Genomic DNA, 10,158 nt, shown 5'->3' with positions numbered 1-10,158 from the left:
CTCATTTTAAAAAGGTTCTCATAACGTCTCCTCCCCCCGGGCCGCAGCAATCGGGTGTGCCGTAAATCTCACAGATCCAATTTATTCTAGAGTGGGCCGACACGGATCGTCCATACCAACTATTAGCTTCCTGGGACTCATATCCACGCACTCAGGTCTGATCCACTGATTACAATGGCCGTCAAGGTAAGAGTGTTGTAAATCAAGGGAATGAATATAACCCCTTGATATGTTCATTATCTAGGCAGAAAATTGCTTCATCCTCACCAAAAGCAGCCGAGAGCAACCTCTTGAGTATTATAAAAACTTCCTGTTATAACTTTCATCATCTTTTGGGATGCTTCTCTTTATCACTGTTCATCTGTACATCCATAGAAGTCTATTTCCTTTGATACGAGCTGATCCCCTCTTTCCTTTCTCTGACATGTTATATTGACCATCAAGCTCAGCGGTGTTCCCGTGTGGGAGAGGTCAAACCTCTAACCCAGATTAGAAACTAATCCTGACAGCTAAAACTACGTAGGGAGGGGGAATTTTCAACATGTGCTCAGGGAGCTTGTCTTATGGCGGGAAAGCTAAGAGCCATGTCGCCTATCTAATGAGCTTTAGTTCGTGCATTTGTAGGGACGAAACTGATGCACGACTGAAATTGAATCCAATGTAAACTCAGAAAAAAAGTTTTTAAAACAAAGTGATCAATTCAGAGTATAATATTTCTGAATCTTGTTTGCATGGATTTTCCTGACGGTATGAATTTTTGAAAAGACAAATCCTGCAGCTGCTTCACTGACAGTGAATGAAAACCTGGTGAAGATTACAAGCCCCCCACGGAGTTCAAAGCCTGTAGCGTCAGACAAAATAAGAAAAAATTTGGATGTAAAATGCTCAGCTAAAATCTAAATCCTTCCCTCCATTAATTATTAGCATAACAGCTCCAAGTTTAGTCTCTTGACGATTTCCCAGATGGGGCCAGAACTTTTAAAATTCAGTTTTAAGGAAATGTTGTGCCACTGACACAATGTGCACATGCTAATTTATGCATTTCATTATTAGAACTATAGCTGACATCTACATACCTCAGCACTGTGCTGCTCAGACTGCTGGACAACATGTTCTGCAGCACACTATTCCTTCCATTTCTCAGCACATCAATCAGTAATGAAGACTTGCTGTGTGCACTGCAGCATTTATTTTTGCTGTTAAATGCCTTGTTAGCGGCACATCCTCCCCTCCCGGAATGATTGGAAGTAATTATTTTCAGCATGCATCAATTGAAAACTTCTAGAACGCAATAAACTGCAAGAGAAAGCACAACTGCAGGACTCAGCCTATCACTCTCTGTCAGATTTGTGGCTCTGTACAATGAGTGGGGTTATCACTCACTTCTTCTTCTTCTCCTGTCTGCATGCATAATGTGAAGGTTCTGGGTTTGGACCCGAAAGCTGGATGCCACTGAGCTGGAGCAGGTGAACGGGCTGAGTCCTCCGGGGAGCAGAGAATAGGTGAGGTGAGGATCAGAAGGCTGAGCAGTTCTCCGTGGCAGCGTCGGTAACGGGGATTCAGTCTGATGAAAAGTGCTGACGACAAGCACAGGACCGACTGATTGGTGATCAGGACCAGCTGTGTTCAGCAGATGAAGGGAATAGTCTTGATGAGGTGGGAGATGTGAGTTCAAGTGAGCACGTGGCTGACGTCCAGCTTTTAATCACTGTGGTACGATTTACAGAAGTTTACTGAAAGCGTGATTTTTCTTTGTTGTTGTTGTTTTTGATTGAGGTCACTGGGTTGTTAATAATAATAAATTCTACAAATGAAAACCAATGTTAACTCTGACTCTTTTACACTAAGTACCATTGATCATTTGGGCTCCCTCTTGTGCCTAAAATTAAATCTTGTCATGACATTTTGTCCTGATGTTCGTTTTCTCCAGAGGATGAAGACTATCATCTCTGGTGATCTGCTGATATCTCCTCCAGTTTCTTCATCGACCAGGAATGTCTGTATTACTCGAGTGATGCAAATGCGCTTTGATCCACATGAACTAAATTTGCTCTTTTGTTCAATGTTTATCTTGCTTTTATCCAATATGGGGAACAATGTAAAAATGTAAGAGCCAGTGGTCCATACAATGTGTATGCTTATAGTCGCCTTCATCATCCCCGCCAGAGATCATGAGAAAACTCTTTGGTTAGCCTGGCAGCTTTGCATCCATACAACGCTCACACACACACATGCGTTTTGAATGTTTACCATTATTTTGTGATGCATCATCAAATATAACTCCCACCTCCACATGGGAACGAATCTCACTTCAGGCAGAATTCAGAAGTTGGCAGCCCTCATAATGAAGACACTGAAAAACTCAGAATTAGCACAAAATAATTTCTTTTGATTCGATTAGTCCTGATAAATCAGAGGACTGACACAGCCTGGCATATGACAGCGTGCGCACACAGTAGCTTAGCACTAGCAGAACAAACGCCCCAACTAGTCTGAGGGAGAGAACGCCTGAGGATGGACTGTACGTCTGGGGACAACCGTGTCGGCTTCACATTAAACAGAAATGCGATTTAGGAGATAAGCAAATGAGCGCTTGCTAAAATGAATAATCAGCATCTTTCTTTTATTCCTTTGCTTTTAATCTTTGTCAAAGCCTTGCTCTCTTTCTCACACAGATTTTTATTCTTATTTATTTTTTCCAACGACACTGAAGCAGAACTTTAAATTCTCCGATATGTACCCAACTGAATACCTGAGATCAAATCCAATTCGTTTGCCTTAAGTCCTAGTTAACAGACAAGTCGGGTATCCAGTTGGCAGGGCTGAAGTAAGTAGAACTTTTACCCTGAGCTTTGAAATGTGAGGAGCTGCTTTGAGTTAGTGTTATGCAGAAGCAACCAATTTTTACTTGCGTGGATGAAACTTTGTGAGGTTTTAGGCAGTCGTCTCACACATGCTTACAGTAGATCTTTGACGGGGGAGATTACAGCAGTATCAGTCTTTGATCGCGTTCCCGCTAACGCTCTCTGATGTCAACGCTGTTGAGTTAAAGTTGAGCTGAAATTAAAATTCGTATTGGCTGCCAGTATACCGTGGTGTCAAAAAATCTGAGTCCTGCTTTGTTAAAGTATTTAATTTCCCAGGCAATAAAATATCAGCACAATACTAAAATTAAATGTAGATTGGAAATACTATTTTTATTGCCTTTAATGACATCCTCTACATTCTGGTAACAACTGACAATGATAAGACTATTAAATTATTTTCACAGTTTCCATTGACAAAAGTATGAACAGCTCCTACTGGTTTCTCCTCCCCACCGTTGCCAAATGCTTTCTTTATTTTAATACGGTAATATTATAAAAACCACTAAACCATGTGCATTGATTGGCAGTGTTAGTTTAGTCCCGTATGTGATTTCTGCACCCTGTGGTCTGTAACATCCAGAGTGCCGAGGTCCAAGACGATCCATTACGGTGAGCTTGGACAGTCTGATGATTTGCCAACGTCATTATAACAAGATGTGACCAAGACGCCCTCCTTTGTGTCGTACTCTACACAAGTCTGTGTGTGTCTGAGCTGCCAGTGACTCAGCAGGTGTTGATATTATACAGGGTTTAAAGCGCACTTTCCAGCTCTTGGAGCAAATGTTTGATATTAGAAGAGGGCAGATCACTTAAATCGCAGGGTCACCTGTTTAAACAATAGAAGGAAACGAGGCTTGCATCGTTGTACGCAAACTGTACAGACCTGACACACTTGAATTTGTGTGCTCAGAAGTGTTTTTATTTGTGTCGCGCACATGAATGCTTGCTGGACCGTTGATGTCAGCTTTGCTGTGTGTGGGAGTCTGCTTTTGTTGTGCGTCTGTGTGGGAAGGCTATTTTCTTTTTGTCTCTCTCCAGGTTTGTATGCTTGTGTGTCCATTAGGCACTCGGCTGTGCACGGAGCCGAAACATTTTGAACTCACCACGCTAGGCAAATTCACACCTTATCACCTCTTTCCATTCACATGGTGGTGTTTTGTCTGAGCACACAGATGCTGTTTGCGCAAAACTTACTTTGCCTTTTTATGGAAAACTAATTTACTGCATATTTCCTGAATGTAAGCTTCAACTTATCCTAAAGTTAACAAGCCAACAGCTGGGGCCAATGGCATAAACACACACACAAAAAAATCAGGCACAGGATGTGCAGGAAGCTGGAGGATATTCACAAAAGGATCTATGAGTGGTCTGCGGTAAAGCCTGTCTGCACTCCTAACTCAGACACAGAAGATGAAGAGTTTTACAATCAATTAGCATTGTGAGGCTGTGTGTGTGTGTGTGTGTGTGTGTGGGATGGTGTCTGGTGATTTTGTGGACCGCATCAGTATTCCCTTCCAGCTCCTGTCAACATTTTTTAGAGCTGGCGGGTCATGTGACTGACTTAAATGGAGACGAGGACATTCACCTCAGCCGTGATCTGGATGGCACGGTAACATTTATACACGCGTGGATGTGTCATGCGCTGCTGTTAAAAATAAATGCAGCCAATATTTTGTCACTTGCGGCCTGATAAGAAGCTTCGTGTGACGTGGCATGCTGCATCTTTAATCTGTCTTATCTTTCACTGGAGCATGTCTCTGACGATGATGTCCGCCTCAACCCCAGCTTCAAGTTTGCACCCTGTGGAGATTGGCAGGTTTTGTAATGACTACCTGCTGATCCCAAATGAACACAGGCGCCATCTGAAAGAGCAAGAGAGATTTGTCACGCATGGAAATCTGCAAATGGAGGAATCCAAAGCCTCTGGTTGGGAAAATATTCGACTGATGAAAGAAGAAAGGAAGAACAGAAGATTTACATATTCTTTCATGAGTAGATATTATTGAATAGTTTAATTTAATTTAACCCTGGGGAAAAAAAGTGAAGGGTGCATGATTCACAAAATGTAGATCCTGAATTTAAAATCATGCAAATGCTGGAGCCATGCTCCTACTGCTGGGATGGTAGAGTCTGTCAGTCAGTCCACACTGAAATATGTTTTAAATTTGTGCACACACTCATGTTCCCCTGGGGCTGAACTTCTGGAAGTTCGACCACAGTGATGCCTCGACTTTTCTCCAAAAGCACCATGGATGAGATGTTTCTGTTTTTCAGTGAAATGTGTTAATTAGCTACTGAATAAAATGGCCATTAAAGAGGGCTAATCATTTCACAAGAGCAGTATCTCAGCATGACATCAGATGGGTGGTCTGGTGACGATATGTATAGTACACACAACACAATAATAAATGACAAATGATAAATACTAATATTACCGGATCACAGGGATTTGCTAGCTGTGGGCAAAGTATATTTTATAAAACAAAATGCCTGATCCGAATGTTACCACCAACGAGACACCATAAGCGGAATTTGAACCCCAGTGTTTGGAACAAAACAAAGATCCATCATTCCTGTCAACAGTCAGTCTCCTTCATTATTATTCGGATTATTAAACTCCCCCCGTGGGAAGGCTGCCGGCCCTCTTTCTCTTCTCCAATAGACTAAAGTGACTCATTTATAAATTGAGAAACTGAGGTTTAGGTGAAGCATGTATTATTAATACATGTTAATATAACAGAGTTGATTGTCTCTCTGTTTCCAAGGGAATCGCACATTATTCTATTTGGCAACGTCATTGCCATTGTCCTTCTTTATCAGACAGTTTGATTTGTTCCTACTGTGCATACCAACAACTGTCCTTGACAATTGAGTCCTTTAGAATATACCCCTGCATCCTGATTATAGTATCCATATAAAAACACACACACACACACACACACACACACAAAATTGAATTAGAGGATTTCAGTCGGCTATCAGAATCTGATTCTGTTGCGTGATGGTTGGCTGCTGAAGTGATGTGGAAAATAAAGCTGTTGTTTCTTCTAACGGGCTGCAGAGGTCCGGTGTGTTTTTGTGGAGCATTTGTTTATTCAGGTACTGGGTCCGTGGCTCGCATCCATACATGGCGTCCTTTGTGGCATGTGCCAACCCGCTCACGTGCCTGCTAAGTCCGCCCACTTGGGTGCCCCCTTTTATCCACCTGCCAATCTCTGTAGTTCATCACGGAGAGAAAAAGCCTCATCTCTTTCTCTAACACCGCCCACTTCAATGAAATGCCCCAAGCTTTTGTGCGTGCGTGAGTGTGTGTGTGCACCTTGGCCCAGTTTATTTGTTCGTGTGTGTCTGTGTGTGTCTGGGTGTGCCTAAGTGATTGCTCTCCAGTACCTTGTTTCACCATTCCCCAAGTAATAGGAAACTTGGAGACAAACGGATGCTGGACTGATTGCCTCTTCGCTGTCCGACAAAAGGCTTCAGGGGTAAATAGGATATCTTTTTTTTTTTTTTTTTACTTTTTGATGGAGGCTTGTTTTGTTCCCAAAACTTTCTCCAAAGTGCTACCGCTTGGTTATGATATTAATCATGCCTTTTACTAAGACATCAAAGAGCTAAAAGTGCTGCCTCAGACACAGGTAATAATGACAAGAACACCTCCGCTGCGCCTGCAAATAGCACAAAATGTGATGATAATTGCAGCCAATTACTTTCCTGTTTCCCCCCTGCTGTTTTGCCAGAGCTAAATATATAGGGCGCCTTAGCAGGGAGATAAATAACATGAGTTTAATGTTTCTATTCCCTCTCCATCTCAGGCAAGCAGCAGCGGCTTAAAACAAAGAGAAAGAGGCTGTCTCTCAGGTTACATTAGCTTCAGCTTCTCAGGTTACATTATCGATAAAAATGAAACACCAGGACAACAAAACCCATCTGGAAAAGTATTATCGGAGGTTAACTGTGATCTCTACAACGTTATACTAAAAAGAAACACCTCCACGTGACACATTTGATGTGATTTTGGATTGTTTTATCTTGCGTTATTTTAATTCGTTGAAACTTTGTTATTCATGTAAAACGAGTCAGTAGCAGTCGACCCCTGCCTCTGTCTCGATGATAAAGACACAAACACAGACAGCAAGAGTGTGGGTGGAGGTGTAAGGCCGAGCAGGACGCAGTTAGATGGGAGGGAGGCAGACGCCAGGGAGACGCCGGCCGTGCTCCACTGGTCCGATCACCACAACGCAATCACATCTATCTTTCTGTTTTGCTCTCTCTCTGTCTCACTTCAATTTTGCCCCCCCCCCCTCACCAATGAGCCACCGGCCCAATTTGTGCAGTGGCCCATCTGGAAAGGATTCTCCCAATGGACACTTTCCTTCAGTTGCTTAATTTGACCTAAGGAAAGAATTTCTGCCTGCTTTTAGTCCCAAAAAGACAAAGCTGACTGTCTCCAGGATGCAGTTTCATATTTAAAGGATGTGAGCAGTGGAGTGTTGCATATGAGCAGCTGTATATTGTTGGTTTGATTTAGGATAGGTGAGGGAAAAAAAAACGTCCGGTTTAATGTATATAGGAAAAGCTTGCCCCACCTACTTCAAACTGATAGACTGAAAATTACACTTCAAATGTATGCCGATCAGCTTTAACTGCTTCCAGTCTTCACTGCATAACCAACAACTACAAAACGGGACACGAGACTGGGGTCCATCTTCTCCTTTCAATTTAGACAAGAGACTGAACCCCATGTGCCTGCAGCTGGACCAACTATCCTCAAAATATCGCACTGTTCCTTTAAAATCACCTATCGTTGTAATAAAACTTGTTTCTGCTCCTCTTCAAATCCAGCCCTGTGTTGTCCTGCGAACACTTTTGACGTCTGGATGTGACTATCACAGTCACGGCAGGTCTCAGGTAACTAGATCTCGCTGCTACAGCGAAGCCGGTGATGCGCAAGCACAACAAATTAAACACACTTCGCAAGGACACGAGCAGCAACGCTTCCAATTCGGAAGGACAAACGTGTGCTCCCAAGTTATCGATTTCAAAATCAGTCTGTGTAATGGCCCCCCGCTGACGTCAGGGGACGATGGATACGTGCAACCAGCCTGCAGTTCCTGGTCCTGGTCTGACTCTGTGGTAGAAAGACATCTGGTGCTCCTGTGCTGCGTATGTGTTGTGTGTGGGTTATTAAATTGCCTCATGTAAGTTTTATTTAATGACCAATAAAGTCACATGAAACCTTAAAAGGGCCTTTTCATATTGTGAGAGGAGTAATTTAATCAGGTTTAATGGAGGCACGGTGGTGAAAAGGGCAGGGAACATCTTCTGTAGCTCATTCTCAATAAAGTCAGGAGCAGAAAAGGAACGGAGAGATGAGCAGCAAAGCTGACTGCAGAATTCAGTCATCTCACCACCATAAATTTATCTGCAGCCTTCACCTCACTTCAAAAAACATGAACTGTTTCGGGTTGGTTGGGGGGGCAGTAGACGTATTATTCACTTTTCTGAAGAGCATCATCAAGCCAAGAGTACGCAGTTTTTCTGAGGTATGAATTTCTTTCTGCGAAGACTCCTTCCACAACAATTTTGGCATTGCTTATTATGTTTTAATGGGATAAAACTATTAATCTTTCATGGCAGTAACTAATACTTGATTCTGGTGTATTAGTTAGCTGTGTAGTTATGCTCTCTGGCACTCAAAGGCGTTTTTTTTAGTCTTGGCTGCAGTTTGCTTGCACTCGACAGGAACAGTTGTGGCCCCAGGGAGATCTTTTGACAACTCAGTCTAATGAGTTCTCACTCACTTTAAGACCATGTGAAGATATTGGGTCATGTAAAATCCAATGCAAAGTATTTCAGTCAAAACAAAATAAGCCATTAATGTGCGGCTTGTGCATGTGCAGCTTTGTTGTTTGGATCAACAGAAAGAGCAGACTCTGCCTCTGTGTGATTCTGACAGCATTGCAGCACAGCAAAAATCACAGAGCGTCTCATTTACAAATTGCTCCCTGTGCAGGTCTTCTCTCAGGGGGTAATATTAGATATGCATGAGCTGGAAAATCATGCTTGTTATCTTTGATATAGTCTGACCATTTGAAATGGTAACTCTCAAAAAAGAAGAATGACAGCAACAGCAGGAAGTTGACAGCAAGTTCAAATGGAAAAGCCTTCTCATGGATGAGCAAAGATTAAGCACAGAGCAAAGGTGCTGCAGTGTAAAATAAAAAGATTTACAACCATTCAGTTAGTCTTCCTCCCATGAGTCTGTTTTTATAAAACAGAAATATCCCATTTGAAAATACTTAAAAATAATGACTAAATCTCAGTTTTTTGTCGAACTTGTTTTTTGTGCACCGTTCATCGCCCCTTATAGCTGTTAAGGGGAAAATCTGTTTAATAAAAAGGCCATCATAACTGCAGTTCTCACCAAGCGTCCAGCAGCAGTGGGTATTTTTTGCCCAAGTTCCTCAGGGGGTGGTAATGAGCCCATAAGAGATCGGTGCATAACCAAGTGTAGAAAGCACACGCTGAGATCGAGACATTTATGAGGCTTCGAAATGTATTTTAGTGTATTTGGAGGGAGACCAATTGGTTGGTTTGATACTACACAAATTCCACTAAACAGCAGTGCACAGCTGTTTCCCAACTTTCAGCTCCATCTCCAAGACAGTCCCAAATGGACATCTTTTAACTTTAACCACATATTTATTACAACAGCAGAAGTCCCCCTACCTGACGCAATGCAGCCAAACCAGCTTTTTTTTTGACCACCTGGCCAAAACTTGGTGGAAATCTTGCCAATGCTAAAAGGAGTTGTTTCTAAGTTTTGTTGTTGCTGCATAGAAACGTTGGCGCTCACAGCTGTTTTCTTCTGCCTTTGCTGGAGCCTCGGGGGCCACGAGAAGCTTCGTGCATGCTAGCTTCAGCAGAAGAAAAGGCCTGATAACAAGAGTGTTGCTCTCCACCACCGCAGTCAGCGCTCGGAAAAACATTTTCTGTTTATCTCCCAGTGTTTCTTCTTTAGGAGTAGCTGCTAATGCAAAAATTTGCAATGAGACAGATTCTAAGCTGATTCATTTTTCAACAGATGTTGGCATTGGTTACAGAAGACGCAGGCCAACAACGCCGTCCTGCTGGTGATGTCAAACCATTTCGAACATATCGGAGAATGCAACTTATTGTTTTTATTCTGTGCTTTCAGCAGCATTTAATTCTAAACCACACAGCCAGATTTTTACAAGGTCTCATTACTGTTGGTCTCTCTCAGTACAGACTCTCATTGATCTGCTGTGTC

Source organism: Echeneis naucrates, chromosome 7, assembly GCF_900963305.1.
Source record: "Echeneis naucrates chromosome 7, fEcheNa1.1, whole genome shotgun sequence".
NCBI classification, from domain to species: Eukaryota; Metazoa; Chordata; class Actinopteri; order Carangiformes; family Echeneidae; genus Echeneis; species Echeneis naucrates.
The sequence above is the reverse complement of the archived record's forward strand: the minus strand, read 5'-3'. Positions refer to the sequence as shown.